Genomic DNA, 26,131 nt, shown 5'->3' with positions numbered 1-26,131 from the left:
AGGTCGTACTACCTTGTCCACACATAGCATTGATGTAGGAAATGCGAGTCCTGTTAAACAACGGCATTGGCCAGTTTCACCTGCCATTGAAAAGCTGATGTTCGCTGAAGTGGATAACATGCTAGCCTTAGATGTTATCGAAGAGTCAACTAGCGCTTGGAGCAGTAATTGCGTGTTAGTAAAGAAAGGAGACAAGTACCGTCTATGTCTTGATTCTAGAGAGGTAAACAAGGTTACTCAGCGAGACGCATATCCTCTACCTCATATATGTGGTATCGACATGAAGCATGCATATTGGCAGATACCGCTCGACGAAAATTCTAAGCAATACACTGCGTTTACAATAACGAATAGACCGCTATATCAGTATAAAATGATGCCCTTTGGTCTATGTAACGCGGCCCAAACTCTTTGTCGTCTTATGGATCGAGTCATTCCAGCTCATCTTAGGAATAGAGTATTTGTTTATCTTGACGACTTATTAGTTTTGTCTGAGGATTTTGAATCTCATATGCTTTTACTACAAGAGATAGCTTTATGCTTACGTAAAGCAAATCTCACTATCAATGTCAGCAAATCCAAATTTTGTATGAAGGAGATCATATATCTCGGTTTTATAATTGGGAATGGACAAATAAGAACCAATCCAGATAAAGTTAAAGCGATAGTAGAATTTCCACAACCAACTTCGATTAAGCAGTTACGAAGATTTCTAGGATTAGCAGGATGGTACCGACGGTTCGTAGAAAACTTTGCCACTATTAGTTTTCCTTTAACGGAACTTCTTAAAAAGAAGAATACGCTTGACTGGAACGAAGAGGCTCAAACCGCTTTTGAAAACTTGAAATCATGTCTTACTGCTTCACCAATTCTCATAACACCAGATTTTTCTAAGCAATTCATTTTGTTGTGTGACGCCAGCTCTTTTGGTGTTGGTTGCGTACTAGCTCAGGAACGAGATGGAGTAGAACTTCCGATTTCATATATGTCCGAAAAATTGTCCAAAGCACAACGTAACTATTCAGTTTCCGAATTAGAATGTCTTGCCGTTATAAAAGGAATTAAAAAATTCCGCGCATATATTGAAGGACAGGATTTCTTAGTCATAACAGACCATGCAGCCCTTCAATGGCTAATGCGGCAGAAGGATTTATCAGGAAGGTTAGCTCGATGGTCAATGAAGTTGAGAGCGTTTACGTTCACTATAAAACATCGTAGCGGTTCTCAGAACGTCGTTGCAGACACCTTATCCAGACAGAACGACCCAGCCATCGATGAATTTTGTCAGAATGGACCCATAGTTGACGTAGATTCCCCACATTTCAAATCCACTGAATACTTGGACTTAATTAAGACAATATCTAACAATCAATCAAGATTTCCCGATCTACAAATCAGGGATGGATATATTTACAAAAGAACTACTTTTGTATCAGATGATATAAAGCAAGAAAATCCATGGAAACTATGGATACCTTCAGCTTTAGTACCCGATATATTGTTTCAGGCTCATGATGCACCAAGTTCATCTCATTGTGGCATGAGTAAAACTGTAGAAAAACTAAAAAGATATTTGTTTTGGCCTTGCATGGTTACGCAAATACGCAACTATATATCTAATTGTGTAATTTGTCGTACCACGAAAAGTCCAAACACGGTTCTAAAACCGCCAATGGGTAAACCGTTAACCTCAGACAGGCCATTCCAAAAATTATATATTGACCTCTTAGGCCCATACCCTCGCACAAAAAAAGGTCACATAGGTTTGTTGATTGTCGTTGACCATAACACCCGTTTCCACTTTTTGTTACCTCTTAAGAAGTTCACCGCTCCTAAAATCTGTGACTACTTAAAGGGGGCTATATTCTATACGTTTGGCGTTCCAGAAGTAATACTTTCTGATAACGGAAGTCAGTTTAAGTCAAGCTATTTCCAAGCTTTCCTTACTAGTTTTGGCGTACAGCAAAAACTTACAGCCATATATTCTCCACAGGCGAACGCGAGTGAAAGACTTAACAGATCGGTATTAGCCGCTGTAAGAGCTTATATAGGGAAAGAACACACAAATTGGGATGACAACTTAGACGCTATTAGTGGATCTTTAAGAGCATCGTTGCATAGAAGCACAGGTTCGTCACCTTACTTTCTGACATTTGGACAAAATATGATCCTTAACGGCAAGGACTATAGTCTCCTGCGTACTCTAAATATGTTAGCGGACGACACTCGGTTATCTAAACCGGAGGCTTTAGAACTGCAGAGACGGCAAGCTAAACTGAACCTAAACCGATCACATGAAGAAAACGCGAATAGATACAACCTACGTACACGGCAGATAGAATTTAAAAACGGCGATTTCGTTTATGCTAGAAACTTTACACAAAGTAATGCCGTAAAGAAATTCAGTAGTAAATTGGCACCCGTATTTATACCAGCTAAAGTTTATAAGAAACGTAGCTCGTACTACTATGAATTAGAGGATGAGAGAGGAAAGAAATTAGGAGTATTCCATTTGAAGGATATACAAGCTAGAAAACAAGGAGTTTCTTCAGATAAGGCTTCCTTGAAATAGTCTCGTTACCCTTATCTGTGGTGTAGTGACCAACTTAACTTTACACTGCAATAACTCTTCAAGACACCCTCGCCCTAAATTATAGCAGCTTTTGTATAAAAGAAAAAGCGAGAGAATTGTCTTAGACCAATCAGAACAGAATATGATCGTACGATTATACAGTTAGGGAAACAAAAGCTGTAACAGCGACCACCAGTATGCAGCTTCCCCAGAGCTTAGATCATTATCGGATAAATCTTCGTGGCGAACGCTCACAATTTTTGACGCTGCCCGTTTAAACTTCATACACGTGGAAATATAATTTAGTTATATATATCCAATCTCATAAAACAAGAGTTGGGATATCGCAATAAATTTCCGTGTGCGATTCGTGTGAAAGTGGCAACGAGATTCGACCCCAAGGCGTAAGGAAGACCAGGCCTATATATAAGAGCATTTGATTGCTCTACAGCCGACTACCCCCCGTCTCGTCGACCCCCGCATCAGCTCATGGTTTAAACCCCGTCGCTCCAAGAAGAGGCCTCGAGGCGACATAACCTTCAGCAACAAGTTACGCAACCGGCCACCTGCCGTATGATAACTGGCCAAATATATTGGAAGGCTAGAGTTCATCCAGATATTCAGCTATGCAGAAGTTTAGACGACCGGAGCAGATTTAATTACATTTGAACATCATCATCGTCACGCAGTGAAGATCATCTCCTATGACCAACGGAGGTCCAACTTTGTGATTTCGTCTTATCGCAGCGCAGCGTAGCAGCCAGCGGTTTCCTAAGATTGACGGAACTTTTGGCATTTGAATAGGAATTTAACTTAGAACCTTTAAAGTTTGACCTACAGCTCGACAATGTCAACGTGAACTTGGGCCCAACTTTACGCACATCATGGAGTGGATATTTAAGGTCGTGAGTATTACAAAACAACAATGATAAAAATCTTATTATGAATTACCTATATTAAAATTCTAACAAAATGCCACTCGAACGTCTAATTAAAATAATATCTGCATTTGAGTAAAGATTATGTAACTATATTTGCTAATTTTATATTCAATTACTTATATATATTTGCTTTATACTTTACTTTTATATATTTTATTTTACTTACGGAATATAAACAAAAATGAAGAGTTAGAGAACGACTAGGATAATTATGCGTAGATAAAAATATTGTTAGTTTGTAAAAGAGATTTAATGAAACCGCTTATTAAACTGAATTTATATAAATGGAATTATGATTGAAGATATATTGAAAAATAATGAATTGTGAATAAATAGATTTAATGGTTTGTCGAGTACTTATGTTGAACACTTTCTTAAATATGTGGTAGAGTTATTATGAACTTGGCCAAGGGACAATGTAAATATTTTAAGTAGCATTGTCATGGTAGGGAGGGTAAAGACTTAGGGAATCATTAACATCCAAAATTCCCAATACTTATCAGAATCTGTAGCTTATCTTCACACGTGTCGGCGTGTATCATTAGTATCATTATAAAGCCATTTCTTTTGTTAATCGATAATCCAGTTTTGAATATTGTTTATGAGTAAGACGCACTTATTAAAATGTAGTAGCGTTTCGTACTATCCTAAGCTAAAAGAACCCCGACCTACGGCGAGCTAGACCCGAGCATAGCAAGAGTGCGCATCCCTAGCGAAGGAAGTACAAGGTCCTCTTTATTAGTAATTATCACCCACTATTAAAAGACCCACTAGTTAAAAATCTATCGAACTACGTACACTACACGCTGAAGCACTTGATTGTCAACAACACTAATGAACTGCAAAATCTTCAAATGCGCATAAAGACTCTGAAAAATAACAAAGTACACATTGATGACATGATAGGTAGGCAATCTATAAATATGTTCTATTTAAGGGCTGCAATGAACATGTCACGGGACAGCATAAGTGGCAACTACAGATAAGTACGATTGCAGTGGTCTATTGCCGAAGTGTCAAGAGATATGATCACGCGGGAGGTGACTAGCGCGGTCATAGGCTTCAAACATAGATTTGAGATAAACCTCAGCTGCATTGACCAACGCAGACTGCAGCGTCTTACAAGCGCTGCATTATATAATTAGATGATAAGAACCCATGTAAGAATGAATAAAAGGCGATGCCCTCGCAGTAGCGAGTCAGTTAGATTCAAACACCCGAATTGAACTCATTAAGTGTACGCATTAGTTTATAGTGTGAACATCCAAAAAGTAGAGAATCTTATTTCTAAATTCTAGACCAACTTGTTATGGCTTCTATTTCACTATACGCACCATCTAACAACTTATAAACTAGTGCACAGGAGGTGCCGTGAATTCAGTTAATAAATGTGTTCATTTTTGTGTTGGTGCACGAAAAGTGGTTTCATGTGGTGCGCAGATAAACAATGTATATCCAGAATGTAGAAAATCCAAATTCTAAACTCTATACCAAGTCATCGGTAATTGTAATTAAAAACTAGTGATTATAGTGTTTAAAAATAATTCCCAACTTGTTATGGCTTATATTTCATTATACGTACCCTCTTACAGCCTATAAAACAGTGGACGAAAGTGCCGTGAAATCAGTTAATAAATGTGTTCATTTATGTTGGTGCACGAAAAGTGTTTTCATGTGGTGCGCAGATAAACAATGTACATCCAGAAAGTAGAAAATCTAAATTCTAATCCCTAGACCAAGTCATCGGTAATTGTAATTAAAAACTAGTGATTATAGTGTTTAAAAATAATTCCCAACTTGTTATGGCTTATATTTCATTATAAGTACCCTCTAACAGCCTATAAAACAGTGGACGAAAGTGCCGTGAAATCTGTTAATAAATGTGTTCATTTATGTTGGTGCACGAAAAGTGTTTTCATGTGGTGCGCAGATAAACAATGTACATCCAGAAAGTAGAGAATCTAATTTCTAAACTCTAGACCTAGTCATTCCCAACTTGTTATGGCTTATATTTCACTAAACGTTCCCTCTAACATCCTATAAACTAGTGGACAGGAAGTTCCGTGAATTCAGTTAATAAATGTGTTCATTTTTGTGTTGGTGCACGAAATGTGGTTTCATGTGGTGCGCAGATAAACAATGTACATCGAGAATGTAGAAAATCTAAATTCTAAACTCTATACCAAGTCATCGGTAATTGTAATTTAAGACTAGTGATTATAGTGCTTAAAAATAATTCCCAACTTGTTATGGCATATATTTCATTATAAGTACCCTCTAACAGCCTATAAAACAGTGGACGAAAGTGCCGTGAAATCTGTTAATAAATGTGTTCATTTATGTTGGTGCACGAAAAGTGTTTTCATGTGGTGCGCAGATAAACAATGTACATCCAGAAAGTAGAGAATCTAATTTCTAAACTCTAGACCTAGTCATTCCCAACTTGTTATGGCTTATATTTCACTAAACGTTCCCTCTAACATCCTATAAACTAGTGGACAGGAAGTGCCGTGAATTCAGTTAATAAATGTGTTCATTTTTGTGTTGGTGCACGAAATGTGGTTTCATGTGGTGCGCAGATAAACAATGTACATCGAGAATGTAGAAAATCTAAATTCTAAACTCTATACCAAGTCATCGGTAATTGTAATTTAAGACTAGTGATTATAGTGCTTAAAAATAATTCCCAACTTGTTATGGCATATATTTCATTATAAGTACCCTCTAACAGCCTATAAAACAGTGGACGAAAGTGCCGTGAAATCTGTTAATAAATGTGTTCATTTATGTTGGTGCACGAAAAGTGTTTTCATGTGGTGCGCAGATAAACAATGTACATCCAGAAAGTAGAGAATCTAATTTCTAAACTCTAGACCTAGTCATTCCCAACTTGTTATGGCTTATATTTCACTAAACGTTCCCTCTAACATCCTATAAACTAGTGGACAGGAAGTGCCGTGAATTCAGTTAATAAATGTGTTCATTTTTGTGTTGGTGCACGAAATGTGGTTTCATGTGGTGCGCAGATAAACAATGTACATCGAGAATGTAGAAAATCTAAATTCTAAACTCTATACCAAGTCATCGGTAATTGTAATTTAAAACTAGTGATTATAGTGCTTAAAAATAATTCCCAACTTGTTATGGCTTATATTTCATTATACGTTCCCTCTAACAGCCTATAAACTAGTGGACAGGAAGTGTCGTGAATTCAGTTAATAAATGTGTTCTGTGAGGCAACAGATGAGCCTAATCTACGAAACCCTGGATAGTTCAAGTGAGATTGAACTAGTCAAGCAGCTGGCAATGCTGAAAAGTCATTGGTCCAACGTGACGGACACACTGAAACTGCTTGAAAACAAGTATGACAGAACTGTCTTTGATCAAGATGAGGCAGACATTCTGCAATCTGAAGTTGCCGCACTAGAGATGGTACTTCAAATGAAGTTGGAACAGTTCAAAAGTTCCAACTGCGACGTGCCAGAACTCCCAAAAGTGGACCTTCCAACGTTCAATGGAAATGCGAAGGAATGGCCAACATTTTACGAGCTGTTCTCTGAACTAATAGACAGCAGGAACGAGCTCAGCAACACAAGGAAGCTGGGATATTTAAGAGCCTACTTAAAAGGAGAAGCTCAAATGGTGGTTAGCCATTTGATAACGGGATCAGCAGCTAGCTATGCAGCAGCGTGCGAGCTTATCTGCAAACGCTATGAGAATAGCAGAAAAATATTCCCCCAACACTTCAACAAATTAATGGAACTGGAGTGCTTGCTGCCCCATGATGAGAAAAATGTAGGGAAGTTTTTGGATACTGCGACCGAGAGCATATTCATCATAAAGCAAAAAGGAAAAATAGGAAGCTCTGCTGACGTAATTTTAGCAGAAATTCTGCTGCGGATATTTTCGCCAGAAGCCTTGCAGCTGTATGAGCAGCATGTAAAAAAGGCAAGAGCTATACAGTCCTTACAAGATGTACTGGAGTTTATTGAGCAAAAATACAACTCAGTAAACGCCATTACCAAAAATACCGCTCAGCTTGCTACAAGAAAAGTGCAAGTTAGATCGTGTCCCTTTTGCTCTAAGGATGGCCACGATATGATAAAGTGTCTCAAATTCAGAGCACAATCAATCGAAAAAAGAAAAGAATTCGTTCAAAAGAACAACATGTGCTTTAGATGCTTTGGAAAGCATAATGCTATCGACTGCAGAAAGGAAATTACATGCAATCGATGCTCCAAAAGACACAACAGCCTTCTGCATGAAGACACAAATCGCAGTATCAACAGCAATAGCCTTAAGCAAGGCCAAGACACACTATTGGCTACATCTGTTGTTTTAGTGAAAAACAAAGCTGGAGGTTACAACGAGTTGAGGGCGCTTATTGACGGTGGATCCCAGAAGACGCTGATTTCAGAGGAAGCAGCACAAATATTAAGGATTCCCAGAGTAAGGAGTACTATAGAGGTCGAAGGTATCTCCCAGACTACTCAACTATCAAAAAATAGTGTCCAAAACCAAAAATTCCAAGCAGCTTCAAAGCATCAACGGAAGCATTGGTTTTACCAACACTCCATAGAGCCCTTCCCAGCAAAAAGTTTGATATTGATATCAACAATTCCACGATTCAACGAGCCAAGCAGAATTGACATAGTGATAGGTGTGGATCTATTTCCCCTGATTATGATGGAGAAAATAAAAACCGTAAATGGAATCTTGGGACAAACCAAATTTGGATGGATTGTGTCCGGAAATATAACTCGAGCAGCAAAGCAAAAAATTATAAGTGCCACTACAACAATAAATCTAAAGGACCTGGAACGCTTTTGGGAATTGGAAGATGAAACCGATGAGACGATTACAGACAATGCAGAATGCGAAAGAAAATTCCAAGAAACAACTGTCATCAACGAGGAAGGCAGATTTGTGGTTTCAATTCCATTCCACCAAGAGGCAAAGCTTGTGGACTCTCGCAAACAGGCAATGGCAAGGCTTATGCAAATGAAAAAGAAGTTTCAAAGAAACCCAAAGAACTGGGCTGCATACAACGAATTCATGAAAAAATACCTTAAGATGGGACATATGGAATCTGTAAAGACAACGGGTCAAGGTAAATACTATTTACCCCATCAAGCAATCATCAGGCCTGGAAGCTTAACTACGAAGTTACGAGTTGCATCCGCAAAGACGACAAATGGACTAATCCTAAATGACGTTATTATAGCTGGCCCTAAGATTCAAAAGGATATATTCGATATTCTAATTAAATGGCGCAAGTGGCAATATGTTATGGTAGCTGACATTGAAAAAATGTATCGCCAAATAAAGGTTGCTGAGAAAGACCAAGAATACCAATATATCCTATGGAGAGATGATCCAAAATTGCCGATCAGTGAGTTTAAGTTAACAACCGTAACATATGGCACCTCGGCAGCACCTTTCTTAGCAGTCCGATGTCTACGAGAGTTGGCAGATCGCTTTTGCCAAGAGGATAGCGTCTTAGCAGAAACAATAAGAGACGACTTTTATATGGATGACCTCATAACTGGTGGAGACACAGTCAACGAGTGCTATGAACTTCAAAGGAAATTGAGACAAGTAATGGAGAAGGCCGGCATGCATCTGCGAAAATGGGTTGCAAATGACGAACGTATTTTAGCCGACATTCAGGACGACGGTGCTACGGAGAAAATCTGCATTGACGAAAATGAATCGATCAAAACCTTAGGACTCCAATGGGATCCGAAGAAGGATACATTTACGTTTTCGGCAGAAAAACCAATGCTAACACGCATAACAAAGCGGTTAGTGTTATCACAGTTGTCCAGAATTTTCGACCCACTAGGATGGTTGGCACCTGTAACGATTCAAGGCAAATGTTTCATTCAGGAACTGTGGAAGTTACCGATGACTTGGGACGTTGAATTGGAATCCAACTTAGCAAACTGGTGGATGGAATATGCTAAAGGCCTATCAGATTTAGAAGAAATTAGCATTTCACGCTGGACTGGATGCTCCAAAGGTATTATGGAGCTACATGGATTCTGCGATGCATCAGGGACAGCATATGCAGCGGCCGTGTATACAAAAGTAGGCGGCAGAGTCACCTTACTAGCGGCAAAAAGCAAAGTTAATCCTATAAAAAACAGGAAAACAATTCCAAAGTTGGAATTATGTGCTGCCCATTTACTAGCTAAGTTATTAGCAAAAGTGCAGACTATATGGAGCAACAAGATTACAACGCATGCATGGAGTGATTCGCAAATTACTATTGCTTGGATACAGAACAAGCGCAGCAAAGATAAGTTCGTCAGAACTAGAGTGGAAGAAATCTATAAACTAATTCCCAATGTCAATTGGAATTACGTTAAGTCGGAAGAAAATCCAGCAGACGTGGCTTCAAGAGGGATATCACCGCAAGCTCTTAAAATCTCTGAAATTTGGTGGAGTGGACCGAATTGGCTATCTATAGATGCACAACACTGGCCCACTCAAAAAGAATCGAAAATTGTTGTGGTATCCACATTGATAAAATCCGAATATCTGCAAAACCATCTTTTATCGAAGTATTCATCGATCGACAAACTTCTTAGAGTAATGGCGTATGTATTACGCTTCATAACAAAGCTGAGAGGAAAATCGCAACAGCCGTCACATCTTACGGTGGAGGAATTAAAGCTAGCGAAGATTGCTGTGATAAAGATACAACAACAGCTAGATTTTGGACACGAAGTCAGACTACTCAAGAACAAAAGACCATTAGACCCAAAGAGTAAGTTACAGGCGCTAAATCCTTTTTTGGATAGTGATGGCGTACTTCGAGTTGGTGGACGACTAAAAAACGAAATGATACCGTATAATGTAAAACATCCAATTATACTGGATAAGTCACATTTGACTTGGTTAATTGTAAGGGATTCTCATAAAGAAACTCTGCATGGCGGAATTAACATTATGAGAACTTATATTCAGAGGGAGTTCTGGATATTTGGCATACAAAATTCCTTAAAGAAATATTTAAGGGAATGTATTGTATGCATACGATACAAGCAAGAGATGTCCAGTCAACTGATGGGAAATTTACCAGTTTATCGAGTAACGGCTGATTACTCGTTTCAAAATACTGGTTAGTTATTGGTGAAAACAGCTTTACATATGAAGAATTTGCATCGCTGCTATGTCAAATCGAAGCAGTGCTAAACTCGCGCCCATTAGTCACTGTAAGGAGCGAAAACGATGGTGAGGACATATTAACGCCGGGTCATTTTCTGGTGGGAAGACCTCTAATTGGAGCTCCTGAACATTTTGACGAAAGTAAGACAATCAGCTCTTTGGATAGATGGAAGCTTATTCAACGCATCAGAGGTGATTTTTGGAAGAAATGGAAAGAGGAGTATCTGGTGTCATTGCAACAGCGAACCAAATGGCGGCAAGTGAAACCAAATTTGAAGGAGGGACAGCTGGTTCTTATAAAACATGAGAATACTCACCCTGCAAGATGGCCAATGGGAAGAATCATTAGTACGACTAAAGGACAAGATGATAAAGTCCGGGTAGTCACGGTCAAAACAAACGAGGGGGAAGTAAAAAGATCGCTAAATAAGATCTGTCCTGTTAGCGAAGCAAAACCAGCTGGAGCTGCAACGCCATCTATAACGGAGTCAATGCAGCTACGCAAGGACAAGAAGCTTAGGCAGCGAGTTCCAAAAGACAAAAGGAATGGCACTGGAAGCATAGCTACTGTGCTATGCTGTTTATTGATATTGCAAGCTACAACTGCGACAGAAAAATCGGAACCTCAAAAACAGGCCAAAGAACTTGGGAAAATTTACGACATCGACGCAAAAGCTGCAGTTATGGTGAACAAAATTGGTAAAATTGAAGTCGCTACATCCAGTTGGCAATTATTGTTTTATTATGACATGCAAGCCTATTTTGATGTCATAAAACAATCAGTGGACTTCCTGGAAAAATCCCGCTTGGTTTGCAAAAAAATGGGAGACTTCAAGGACTACTGCGATTTCTTCGGCACGACAATACGGACAAAAATTGACAACATAAAAGAAAAAGACAAAATACTACGGCACCGTACCAACCGAAAGAAAAGGTTTATACTGTTCTTTGATATCGGAAATGCAAATAGAATACAGGAAAATATGCAAACGATCATAAAAAACGAAAAACATCTAATGGAATATGTTGACAATCAGACCTCGGTCATCAATATAACGGAAGAATTAGTAAGAGCAACTACGATAGAAGCAAACCGGAATTTGGGAAAACTGACCCAACAAGTCAATATTATTGCAGAAACCATGAAGGGGCACTTTATTGTATATAAGGAGTCAATTAAATTCCTTATGTTATCAAATCAAGTGCGAAACTGGATTGAAGAGGCAGAAAGCCTACAAGCAACAGCGATCTCAATGATAACGGACATTAGTGAAGGAAAAATTCATCCTACACTAATTGCGCCTAACAAAATGCTGGAGGAGCTCGAAAAAGTTAAGAAAAAATTAGGACGAAAACAAATGCTACCGGGTGGAAATTCAGTTATACAATTACCACTGATCTATAAACTGATGAAGGCACATGCTATGTTGAAGGATAATGTCCTATTCATTGAAGCAAAATTGCCGATATACAACAATCAGGAAACGGATCTCTTTGAAGTAATCCCAATACCACTGTGGACAAACGGAACAAAGCTTATTCCGAAATTGAATTCTAAATATTTTGCGTTCAATACAGATATAAACGCATATCACCTAATGTCTGAAATGGAAATTAATCAATCCAGACAAGAGGATTCGACAACATGGCTTTGCGAAAGTAATTGGGCATGGAAAAACGCGGAAGATCACTCTTGCGAAATATCTCCATTGAAACCAAGCAAGGCACACTCATGCGAAATGATGGAATTCCAACGCAATTCGTTCATCAAAGAGATAAGTGGATCCAACCGTTGGCTATTTAGACTGTTTCGGAATACAACAGCTAATATAAGATGCAACGAACAGCATCAAGTTATAAGACTGCCCAATCAAGGCATTATACAACTACTTGCAGGATGCAAAGCAATATTAGGGGATACAACAATAATTACTCCTCAAAAAGTAATTAATGACAGCGTCTGAAATGTCTATCTTCCCCAGTTTACGAATTATAGATGACAAGGAGACATGGAACGTGGTCCCGCTGAAGCACTTGATTGTCAACAACACTAATGAAGTGCAAAATCTTCAAATGCGCATAAAGACTCTGAAAAATAACAAAGTACACATTGATGACTTGATTTTCCACACGGCAAGCGGACACTCGGCCCTAGCGTTGACAACGATTATTATAATTATAATGGTCATTTATATCCGGAGGCAACACATAAATGAGAGACAACTACTGGCCGTACATTTCTCCCCCCCGGAGAATGTGTTTAGACATGATAAGTAGACAATCTATAAATATGTTCTATTTAAGGGCTGCAATGAACATGTCACGGGACAGCATAAGTGGCAACTACAGATAAGTACGATTGCAGTGGTCTATTGCCGAAGTGTCAAGAGATATGATCACGCGGGAGGTGACTAGCGCGGTCATAGGCTTCAAACATAGATTTGAGATAAACCTCAGCTGCATTGACCAACGCAGACTGCAGCGTCTTACAAGCGCTGCATTATATAATTAGATGATAAGAACCCATGTAAGAATGAATAAAAGGCGATGCCCTCGCAGTAGCGAGTCAGTTAGATTCAAACACCCGAATTGAACTCATTAAGTGTACGCATTAGTTTATAGTGTGAACATCCAAAAAGTAGAGAATCTTATTTCTAAACTCTAGACCTAGTCATTCCCAACTTGTTATGGCTTCTATTTCACTATACGCACCATCTAACAACTTATAAACTAGTGCACAGGAGGTGCCGTGAATTCAGTTAATAAATGTATTCATTTTTGTGTTGGTGCACGAAAAGTGGTTTCATGTGGTGCGCAGATAAACAATGTATATCCAGAAAGTAGAAAATCCAAATTCTAAACTCTATACCAAGTCATCGGTAATTGTAATTAAAAACTAGTGATTATAGTGTTTAAAAATAATTCCCAACTTGTTATGGCTTATATTTCATTATACGTACCCTCTTACAGCCTATAAAACAGTGGACGAAAGTGCCGTGAAATCAGTTAATAAATGTGTTCATTTATGTTGGTGCACGAAAAGTGTTTTCATGTGGTGCGCAGATAAACAATGTACATCCAGAAAGTAGAAAATCTAAATTCTAATCCCTAGACCAAGTCATCGGTAATTGTAATTAAAAACTAGTGATTATAGTGTTTAAAAATAATTCCCAACTTGTTATGGCTTATATTTCATTATTCGTACCCTCTTACAGCCTATAAAACAGTGGACGAAAGTGCCGTGAAATCAGTTAATTAATGTGTTCATTTTTGTGTTGGTGCACGAAAAGTGGTTTCATGTGGTGCGCAGATAAACAATGTACATCCAGAAAGTAGAGAATCTAATTTCTAAACTCTAGACCTAGTCATTCCCAACTTGTTATGGCTTATATTTCACTAAATGTTCCCTCTAACATCCTATAAACTAGTGGACAGGAAGTTCCGTGAATTCAGTTAATAAATGTGTTCATTTTTGTGTTGGTGCACGAAAAGTGGTTTCATGTGGTGCGCAGATAAACAATGTACATTGTAGTGTGCGCTTATGTAATGTTAAGAACATTAAAGCACAATAAACATTCAAATACATAGCGACACTTTGTTGCTATGTTTATGTTGACGACTTCAAGTGGAAGTAACATGATCGTCCACTTGAAGCCTACAAGTATAAGTGCATGGTCAGCATTCTCACGCCGATCAAATACATAATACATAAGTGCATAACTCACTCTCTCTATAAGCACAGATATATAAGAGAGCCGCTCCGCTGCTGGCGTATCTGGCAGCGCAGCTACGCGGTTTTAGGTTTAGCCGAAATATACTTAAGAATGTATCGCCAGATACTTAGGAATGTTTGAACGGGCAGAACCTTTTTCTGCCCTACAATAAATATATTTGCAAACAAAGAAAGAATTCTTATTATTTATGATGGAACACACTACATGGCGACCGTGACAGTCGTCCAACATTGGACAAATAGAAGAGCAACAGAAACTGCCTAGGAGGATATTAAATTTAACCACAAAAAACAATAGGAGCAACGCTGCCAAGCCAGCAATAGCAACCACAAAAGATGCAGCAGACGCGGCAATAGAATCAGCAGCAACAGCTACAACAATTAAAAGAAAAACTATCACTACTCGCAACAATAAGCTGGACTGGACTACAATTCATCTGGGAATAAATCTGAGTGAGTAGAGTTTTATTGAGATATGGGAAAACATCGTGGCGGTTTGAAGACCAAATTAAACAAACGCATAGCCCACGTAAGGTGGCTAATATACGGTCAACAAACGCCACCGGTTTGGTCGAAAGCTCTAAAACTACATGCAGAGCTAGACCACTTGCTGCAATATCAGCAAAAACTGAAAACCCAAAAACTCGAGAAAACTCACTCAGATAATATAAGAAATAAACCAATTATTAATGAAGTTCCGAAACCCAAGGCATGCCCAGCACCAGCACCGGCACTAACAAAGCCAAAGAAGACCCACCGGACTGTGAAGGAATCTGGAGTCCTTACTGCCTGGGAACTTGTGAGAAGCCATCAACAACCAAGAAATAGACAGCAGCGAGGGAGTGTCAGCGTGCCACCCCCGGCGAAGCCCAACTGAAACTAGAAGAACATCGGCAGCAGTACTAATACTAACAAAATTAATCAATCATATAAAAAGAAAAGAAAAATTTTGTAAGACACATTGTAAAATGGAGCATATACTATTATGCCCTATTAACCCAATATGGCCCGTGAAACCATAGCTAGAATCAGGCAGGCAATAATGTTTAAATTTTTTTTTTTAAATATACTAACTAAAACGATAAAATTTAAAGAGAAATAATTTGAGATATAAATGTCCATAGAGACAAATAAAATAAGCAAAACTGAAAATAAAGAAGATTTTTTACAAAACGTTGAAATTAGAATACCCAAAATGGGTTTAATAGACACTAAAACTGTTGACTCCACAGCAAATGTTATAAACAAAGTGGAAGTCCAAAATGCAGATTTGTTCTGGATAACCATAATATTAATTATAATTGCTCTAATTATGGTATCCAATGCATTAATAAAAATATATAAACTCCATAACAAGTGTCTTAGGAAACGATACCGTAGCGCTGCTAACGGTTTAGATAGTATTTAAAGAAAAATCATTTATGAATGAAATAAAAAAAAAAAAAATATATAAGATTAAAAAGATAAAAAAAAAAAAAAAACGTAATATTGCTATTATCTAAGAACCCAGAATATAGCGCACTATAGAAATGAGAACATACGAGTTAGGATAAACCAGTAAAAAGTACCCAGCATGGACTGGGAACAGCTTATTGATCATATAGAAGAATCAAAACAAAATTTCAAAAAATCTTATAAGTGTTTAACGCAAAAAAGATCAATACAAGCTGTAACAATAAATAAGAATGCCCAAACATTAGTAAATAGTTATAATAAAGTAAGAGAGCTAATACAGCAGAACAGAAAGAATTTAGACAGTAAACAGTGTGCTAGGGTTTCGAAACTACTGGTGGTTTTAAGGGAAAAATTAATATTAATAAAAAATAAATTTAGCCTACAGATAGAAATTCCGACTATAGTAAACACTCCATTAACAATACATGTTAATGAAGAAAGCACTGACTCAGACGAAGAACATACAACTGTAGCTGAGAAAGACATTAAAGAAGAAGATCTTCACGATCTAACAATACCAGCAACATTAGTGCTGGAGGAAGCAAGTACTACCAATAACGCAGCTGACTTAGAAAATACCTTAACCATGGCTGAACAAGCAGCAGCCATTAGGTCTTACATTAAGGATGTCGCTTGCGCAGTGCCAGAATTTGATGGACAAAAGATCCATTTACAACGATTCATCAAGGCAATCAAATTGGTAGACTTAGCTAAGGGACCATTTGAGGACATTGCAGTTGAGGTTGTTAAGTCAAAAATAGTTGGCACAATTTTGAACTCAGTTGACAATGAAACGACAATTCCAGCAATTATAAACAAATTGCAGAAAGTAGTTGTCGGTGAGACCTCTGGTAATGTCAAAGCAAAGCTATTAACAGTTCAGCAAAGAGGTAAAACTGCAACGCAATTTACCGCTGAGGTTGATAGACTGAGAAAGCTATTGGAGGCTTCCTTTGTTGATGAGGGTATACCTCTGGAACATGCCACCAGTCTAAGTACTAGAGAGGCAATTGACACTCTGATAAACCGCGCTGAGCACGAAAGTGTCAAAACAGTGCTAGAAGCAGGGACTTGCACCACTATAGATGCAGCGATAAGCGCATACATAAAAACGAGTGCAAGAGTTACCAGTGACATCAATAAAGTGATGTACTTTAGAGGTAACAGATCTAACAGAGGATACGGCAATGTCAATAGAGGCTATAACCGGGGTAGAGGCTCCAATACCAATGGTTATAGAGGCAGCTATAACAACAGTTGGCAAAATGGAGGTTACCAGAATAACGGTTATCAAAACCGCAATACTGGAAACAGTGGCCGCTACAATAGCAACAATAGAGGCCGCAATAATGGAAACAGAGGCCGTAATAATAATGGCAATAATGCCTATGTGCGAGTAACCCAAGATCAGGGAAACTCGCAACAGCCCTTGGGTACCCAGTAGGAGAAGATCGTGGAGTATACGCCATCAATTATAATCTCAACATATTCACCACATTCATTCACGTAGAAACAGGTGAGAAACTTGTTTTCCTTCTCGATACAGGTGCAGATATCTCTATTCTCAAAGAGAATTCTGACAAATTTTCTAATATTCAAATAGCTAACAAAATAAATATTCAAGGCATAAACCAACAGATAGTTCAGTCTCAGGGACAGACTTTTATTGAGATACAGACAGGTAAATACATTATTCCACATAACTTTCATTTAGTAGATAAAAATTTTCCCATACCGTGTGATGGAATAATAGGAATAGATTTCATTAAAAAATATAATTGCCAACTTGTTTTCAAACCAGCATTGAAATTTCCCATTTATGTTCCAATAACGTACAGCTCTGGTAATAACACAACTCTATTACCAGCAAGATCTCAAGTTGTCCGTAGATTAATGGTGTCATCAAAAGATGATAACATTTTTATTCCGAACCAGGAAATACAAACTGGTATTTATGTTGCAAACACAATAGCAGCATCTAGTAGTGCATTTGTCCGAATTTTGAACACAGGAGATTCTGATCGATTGGTCAATATAGAAAATTTAAAATATGAGCCACTTTCGGATTACAATGTAGTTCGGGCAAATAGCGAGAACAGAAATAAAACTGTTTTGTCTCAGTTGAGGAGAAATTTCCCAAAATTGTTTAAATTACAATTGGAAACTTTATGCAGTAAATATACAGATATATTTGCATTAGAATCAGAACCAATAACGGTTAATAATTTTTATAAACAACAGTTGAGATTGAGGGATGATGAGCCAGTATACACAAGGAATTATAGAAGTCCTCATGGTCAGGTAGAAGAAGTACAGGCCCAGGTACAGAAGTTAATAAAAGATAAAATAGTTGAACCATCAATTTCAGAGTACAATAGCCCTTTGCTGTTAGTACCTAAAAAGTCAAGCCCGGGTTCAGATAAAAAGAAATGGAGATTAGTAATAGACTATCGTCAAATTAATAAGAAACTTTTGGCTGACAGATTTCCACTACCGAGAATAGATGATATTTTGGACCAACTTGGTCGAGCAAAGTATTTTTCTTGCCTCGACTTAATGTCAGGTTTTCATCAAATTGAGCTGGATGAAGGCTCAAGAGATATAACATCTTTCTCAACCAACAATGGCTCATATCGTTTCACGCGATTGCCATTTGGTTTAAAAATAGCGCCTAATTCATTTCAGAGAATGATGACTGTAGCATTCTCTGGAATAGAACCGTCTCAGGCATTCCTTTATATGGATGACTTAATAGTCATCGGTTGTTCCGAAAAGCATATGCTTAGAAACCTCACTGAAGTTTTTGATAAATGCAGGGAATACAACCTAAAGTTACATCCTGAAAAATGTTCATTTTTCATGCATGAGGTCACATTTTTGGGACATAAATGCACAGACAAGGGAATCATGCCGGATGACAAAAAATATGACGTCATTCAGAACTACCCAGTTCCACATGATGCGGATAGCGCTAGACGTTTTGTCGCATTTTGCAATTACTACAGACGCTTTATCAAAAATTTCGCCGACTATTCACGGCACATAACAAGATTATGTAAAAAGAATGTTCCATTCGAGTGGACAGATGAATGCCAAAATGCATTCATACATTTAAAATCGCAGTTGATAAACCCAACACTCTTGCAGTACCCAGACTTCAGCAAAGAATTTTGCATAACAACAGATGCGAGCAAGCAAGCGTGTGGCGCAGTTTTAAGTCAAAACCACAATGGCCACCAACTCCCAGTTGCCTATGCATCAAGAGCTTTTACGAAAGGTGAAAGTAATAAGAGTACAACAGAACAAGAGTTAACAGCGATTCATTGGGCAATAGTACATTTCAGACCGTACATTTACGGAAAACATTTCACTGTGAAAACAGATCATAGACCATTGACATATTTATTCTCAATGGTCAACCCCAGTTCTAAATTGACAAGAATAAGGCTTGAATTAGAGGAATATAATTTTACTGTGGAGTATCTAAAGGGCAAAGATAATCATGTAGCTGATGCGTTGTCAAGAAGACCCATCAGAGAGCTAAAGGAAATTACTGGAAATATATTAAAAGTCACTACAAGATTTCAAAGTAGGCAAAAATCCTGCGCAGGAAAAGAACAATTGGATTTGCATGAGCAAACCAAAGAAAAAGCTTCAGAGCCCAATGTATACGTAGTCATAACAAATGACGAAGTACGAAAAGTAGTGACATTGCAATTGAATGATACGATATGTTTATTTAAACATGGAAAGAAAATCATTGCAAGATATGATGTTGGTGATCTTTATACTAATGGAGTTCTTGATCTAGATCAATTTTTCCAAAGGCTTGAATCGCAGGCCGGTATATGTGATATCAGCCAACTCAAAATGGCACCATGGGAGAAAATCTTTGAACACGTTTCAATAGATCAATTTAAAAATATGGGCAATAAAATATTAAAGAATTTAAAAGTAGCGCTACTTACCCCGGTGACCAAAATAAATAATGAAAAAGAAAAAGAAGCTATATTGTCTACATTACATGATGATCCAATACAAGGAGGTCCTACAGGCATTACAAAAACCTTGGCCAAGGTCAAAAGACATTTTTACTGGAAAAATATGAGTAAACATATAAAAGAGTATGTAAGAAAATGTCAAAAATGCCAAAAAGCGAAAACAACAAAGCATACAAAGACCCCAATGACTATAACAGACACACCAGAACATGCTTTCGATAGGGTTGTCGTGGACACAATTGGTCCACTACCTAAGTCGGAGAATGGTAACGAGTACGCAGTCACTCTCATATGTGATTTAACCAAGTACTTAGTTGCCATTCCAATAGCAAATAAAAGCGCAAAAACAGTCGCTCAAGCTATATTTGAATCTTTTATTCTAAAGTACGGTCCAATGAAGACGTTCATAACGGACATGGGAACAGAATATAAGAATTCAATAATTACTGACCTATGTAAATATTTGAAAATCAAAAATATAACATCAACAGCTCATCACCACCAGACAGTTGGAGTGGTCGAACGAAGTCATAGAGTTTTGAACGAGTATATACGATCCTATATATCGGCAGACAAAACCGATTGGGACGTATGGCTTCAATATTTCGTATACTGCTTCAACACGACCCCATCTATGGTACATAATTACTGTCCATATGAATTAGTTTTCGGTAGAACAAGTAATTTACCAAAACACTTTAATAAGTTGCATAGCATAGAACCAATATATAATATGGATGACTACGCTAAAGAAAGTAAATATAGGTTAGAAATAGCATATGCTCGAGTAAGAAAACTGCTTGAAGCACATAAAGAGAAAAATAAGGGAAATTACGACTTAAAAGCAAATAATATAGAGTTAGAAGTAGGAGATAAAGTTTTATTAAGAAATGAGGTAGGACATAAATTAGACTTTAAATACACAGGGCCCTATAAGATAGAAAGCATAGGAGAAAATAATAATATTACGTTACTGACTAATAAAAACAAGAAACAAACAGTTCATAAAGATCGATTAAAGAAATTTCATTCATGAATGATTTTACACTTATACTTTTCATCTACACAAAATTTTTACTTCTTATTACAAAATTCGTTCTTATAATATTATTTTCAAAAAAAAAAATATAAATATAATTTGCATTCAAAAAAAAAAAAAAAAAAAAAAAAAATAAAAATATATATATATATATATATAAATATAATTTGCATTTCATAAATAAAATAACTACACTAGGTTACGTTATTTTTCAAAAGGAGGGAGATGTAGTGTGCGCTTATGTAATGTTAAGAACATTAAAGCACAATAAACATTCAAATACATAGCGACACTTTGTTGCTATGTTTATGTTGACGACTTCAAGTGGAAGTAACATGATCGTCCACTTGAAGCCTACAAGTATAAGTGCATGGTCAGCATTCTCACGCCGATCAAATACATAATACATAAGTGCATAACTCACTCTCTCTATAAGCACAGATATATAAGAGAGCCGCTCCGCTGCTGGCGTATCTGGCAGCGCAGCTACGCGGTTTTAGGTTTAGCCGAAATATACTTAAGAATGTATCGCCAGATACTTAGGAATGTTTGAACGGGCAGAACCTTTTTCTGCCCTACAATAAATATATTTGCAAACAAAGAAAGAATTCTTATTATTTATGATGGAACACACTACAACATCCAGAAAGAAGAAAATCTAAATTCTAATCCCTAGACCAAGTCATCGGTAATTGTAATTAAAAACTAGTGATTATAGTGTTTAAAAATAATTCCCAACTTGTTATGGCTTATATTTCATTATAAGTACCCTCTTACAGCCTATAAAACAGTGGACGAAAGTGCCGTGAAATCTGTTAATAAATGTGTTCATTTATGTTGGTGCACGAAAAGTGTTTTCATGTGGTGCGCAGATAAACAATGTACATCCAAAAAGTAGAGAATCTAATTTCTTAACTCTAGACCAAGTCATTCCCAACTTGTTATGGCTTATATTTCATTATACGTTCCCTCTAACTGCCTATAAACTAGTGGACAGGAAGTGCCGTGAATTCAGTTAATAAATGTGTTCATTTTTGTGTTGGTGCACGAAATGTGGTTTCATGTGGTGCGCAGATAAACAATGTACATCGAGAATGTAGAAAATCTAAATTCTAAACTCTATACCAAGTCATCGGTAATTGTAATTTAAGACTAGTGATTATAGTGCTTAAAAATAATTCCCAACTTGTTATGGCTTATATTTCATTATACGTTCCCTCTAACAGCCTATAAACTAGTGGACAGGAAGTGTCGTGAATTCAGGTAATATATGTGTTCATTTTTGTGTTGGTGCACGAAAAGTGGTTTCATATGGTGCGCAGATAAACAATGTACATCCAGAAAGAAGAAAATCTAAATTCTAAACTCTAGACCAAGTCATTCCCAACTTGTTATGGCTTATATTTCACTAAACGTTCCCTCTAACAGTCTATAAACTAGTGGACAGGAAGTGCCGTGAATTCAGTTAATAAATGTGTTCATTTTTGTGTTGGTGCACGAAAAGTGTTTTCATGTGGTGCGCAGATAAACAATGTACATCCAAAAAGTAGAGAATCTAATTTCTAAACTCTATACCAAGTCATCGGTAATTGTAATTTAAGACTAGTGATTATAGTGTTTAAAAATAATTCCCAACTTGTTATGGCTTATATTTCATTATACGTTCCCTCTAACAGCCTATAAACTAGTGGACAGGAAGTGCCGTGAATTCAGTTAATAAACGTGTTCATTTTTGTGTTGGTGCACGAAATGTGGTTTCATGTGGTGCGCAGATAAACAATGTACATCAAGAATGTAGAAAATCTAGATTCTACGCTCTAGACCAAGTCATAGGTAATTGTAATTAAAAATTAGTGATTATAGTGTTTAAAAATAATTCCCAACTTGTTATGGCTTATATTTTATTATACGTTCCCTCTAACAGCCTATAAACTAGTGGACAGGAAGTGCTGTGAATTCAGTTAATAAATGTGTTCATTTTTGTGTTGGTGCACGAAATGTGGTTTCATGTGGTTCGCAGATAAACAATGTACATCGAGAATGTAGGAAATCTAAATTCTAAACTCTATACCAAGTCATCGATAATTGTAATTTAAGACTAGTGATTATAGTGTTTAAAAATAATTCCCAACTTGTTATGGCTTATATTTCATTATACGTTCCCTCTAACAGCCTATAAACTAGTGGACAGGAAGTGTCGTGAATTCAGTTAATAAATGTGTTCATTTTTGTGTTGGTGCACGAAAAGTGGTTTCATGTGGTGCGCAGATAAACAATGTACACCGAGAATGTAGAAAATCTAAATTCTACACTCTAGACCAAGTCATCGGTAATTGTAATTAAAAACTAGTGATTATAGTGTTTAAAAATAATTCCCAACTTGTTATGGCTTATATTTCATTATACGTTCCCTCTAACAGCCTATAAACTAGTGGACAGGAAGTGCCGTGAATTCAGTTAATAAATGTGTTCATTTTTGTGTTGGTGCTCGAATGTGTGGTGCGCAGATAAACAATGTACATCCAGAAAGAAGAAAGTCTAAATTCTAAACTATAGACCAAGTCATTCCCAACTTGTTATGGCTTATATTTCACTAAACGTTCCCTCAAACAGCCTATAAACTAGTGGACGAAGTGCCGTGAATTCAGTTAATAATGTGTTCATTTTGGTGTTGGTGCACGAAAATGTGGTTTCATGTGGTGCGCAGATAAACAATGTACATCGAGAAAGTAGAAAATCTAAATTATAAACTCTAGACCAAGTCATCGGTAATTGTAATTAAAAAACTAGTGATTATAGTTTTAAAAATAATTCCCACTTGTTATGGCTTATATTTCATTATCGTACCCTCTTACATGCCTATAAACTAGTGGACGAAAGTGCCGTGAATTCAGTTAATAATGTGTTCATTTTGTGTTGGTGCACGAAAAGTGTTTTCATGTGTGTGCGCAGATAACAATGGTACATCCAAAAAGTAGAGAATCTAATTTCTAAACTCTAGACCAAGTCATTCCCAACTTGTTATGGCTTATATTGACTAAACGTTCCCTCTAACAGCCTATAACTAGGGACAGGAAGTAGCCGTGAATTCAGTTAATAAATGTGTTCATTTTTGTGTTGGTGCACGAAAAGTGGTTTCATGTGGTGCGCAGATAAACAATGTACATCCAAAAAGTAGAGAATCTAATTTCTTAACTCTATACCAAGTCATCGGTAATTGTAATTTAAGACTAGTGATTATAGTGTTTAAAAATAATTCCCAACTTGTTATGGCTTATATTTCATTATAAGTACCCTCTTAAAGCCTATAAAACAGTGGACGAAAGTGCCGTGAAATCAGTTAATAAATGTGTTCATTTATGTTGGTGCACGAAAAGTGTTTTCATGTGGTGCGCAGATAAACAATGTACATCCAAAAAGTAGAGAATCTAATTTCTTAACTCTAGACCAAGTCATTCCCAACTTGTTATGGCTTATTTCATTATACGTTCCCTCTAACTGCCTATAAACTAGTGGACAGGAAGTGTTGTGAATTCAGTTAATAAATGTGTTCATTTTTGTGTTGGTGCACGAAATGTGGTTTCATGTGGTGCGCAGATAAACAATGTACATCGAGAATGTAGAAAATCTAAATTCTACACTCTAGACCAAGTCATCGGTAATTGTAATTAAAAACTAGTGATTATAGTGTTTAAAAATAATTCCCAACTTATTATGGCTTATATTTCATTATACGTTCCCTCTAACAGCCTATAAACTAGTGGACAGGAAGTGCCGTGAATTCAGTTAATAAATGTGTTCATTTTTGTGTTGGTGCACGAAAAGTCGTTTCATGTGGTGCGCAGATAAACAATGTACATCCAGAAAGTAGAGAATCTAATTTCTAAACTCTAGACCAAGTCATTCCCAACTTGTTATGGCTTATATTTCACTAAACGTTCCCTCTAACATCCTATAAACTAGTGGACAGGAAGTTCCGTGAATTCAGTTAATAAATGTGTTCATTTTTGTGTTGGTGCACGAAAAGTGGTTTCATGTGGTGCGCAGATAAACAATGTACATCCAGAAAGTAGAAAATCTAAATTCTAATCCCTAGACCAAGTCATCGGTAATTGTAATTAAAAACTAGTGATTATAGTGTTTAAAAATAATTCCCAACTTGTTATGGCTTATATTTCATTATAAGTACCCTCTTAAAGCCTATAAAACAGTGGACGAATGTGCCGTGAAATCAGTTAATAAATGTGTTCATTTATGTTGGTGCACGAAAAGTGATTTCATGTGGTGCGCAGATAAACAATGTACATCCAAAAAGTAGAGAATCTAATTTCTTAACTCTAGACCAAGTCATTCCCAACTTGTTATGGCTTATATTTCATTATACGTTCCCTCTAACAGCCTATAAACTAGTGGACAGGAAGTGCCGTGAATTCAGTTAATAAACGTGTTCATTTTTGTGTTGGTGCACGAAATGTGGTTTCATGTGGTGCGCAGATAAACAATGTACATCGAGAATGTAGAAAATCTAGATTCTACGCTCTAGACCAAGTCATAGGTAATTGTAATTAAAAATTAGTGATTATAGTGTTTAAAAATAATTCCCAACTTGTTATGGCTTATATTTTATTATACGTTCCCTCTAACAGCCTATAAACTAGTGGACAGGAAGTGTCGTGAATTCAGTTAATAAATGTGTTCATTTTTGTGTTGGTGCACGAAATGTGGTTTCATGTGGTGCGCAGATAAACAATGTACATCGAGAATGTAGAAAATCTAAATTCTACACTCTAGACCAAGTCATCGGTAATTGTAATTAAAAACTAGTGATTATAGTGTTTAAAAATAATTCCCAACTTGTTATGGCTTATATTTCATTATACGTTCCCTCTAACAGCCTATAAACTAGTGGACAGGAAGTGCCGTGAATTCAGATTAATAAATGTGTTAATTTTTGTGTTGGTGCACGAATGTGTGGTGCGCAGATAAACAATGTACATCCAGAAAGAAGAAAATCTAAATTCTAAACTCTAGACCAAGTCATTCCCAACTTGTTATGGCTTATATTTCACTAAACGTTCCCTCTAACAGCCTATAAACTAGTGGACAGGAAGTTCCGTGAATTCAGTTAATAAATGTGTTCATTTTTGTGTTGGTGCACGAAAAGTGGTTTCATGTGGTGCGCAGATAAACAATGTACATCGAGAAAGTAGAAAATCT

This window comes from Drosophila erecta, unplaced genomic scaffold (assembly GCF_003286155.1).
Source record: "Drosophila erecta strain 14021-0224.00,06,07 unplaced genomic scaffold, DereRS2 tig00000219-arrow-pilon, whole genome shotgun sequence".
In the NCBI taxonomy this organism is placed as follows: domain Eukaryota; kingdom Metazoa; phylum Arthropoda; class Insecta; order Diptera; family Drosophilidae; genus Drosophila; species Drosophila erecta.
The sequence above is the reverse complement of the archived record's forward strand: the minus strand, read 5'-3'. Positions refer to the sequence as shown.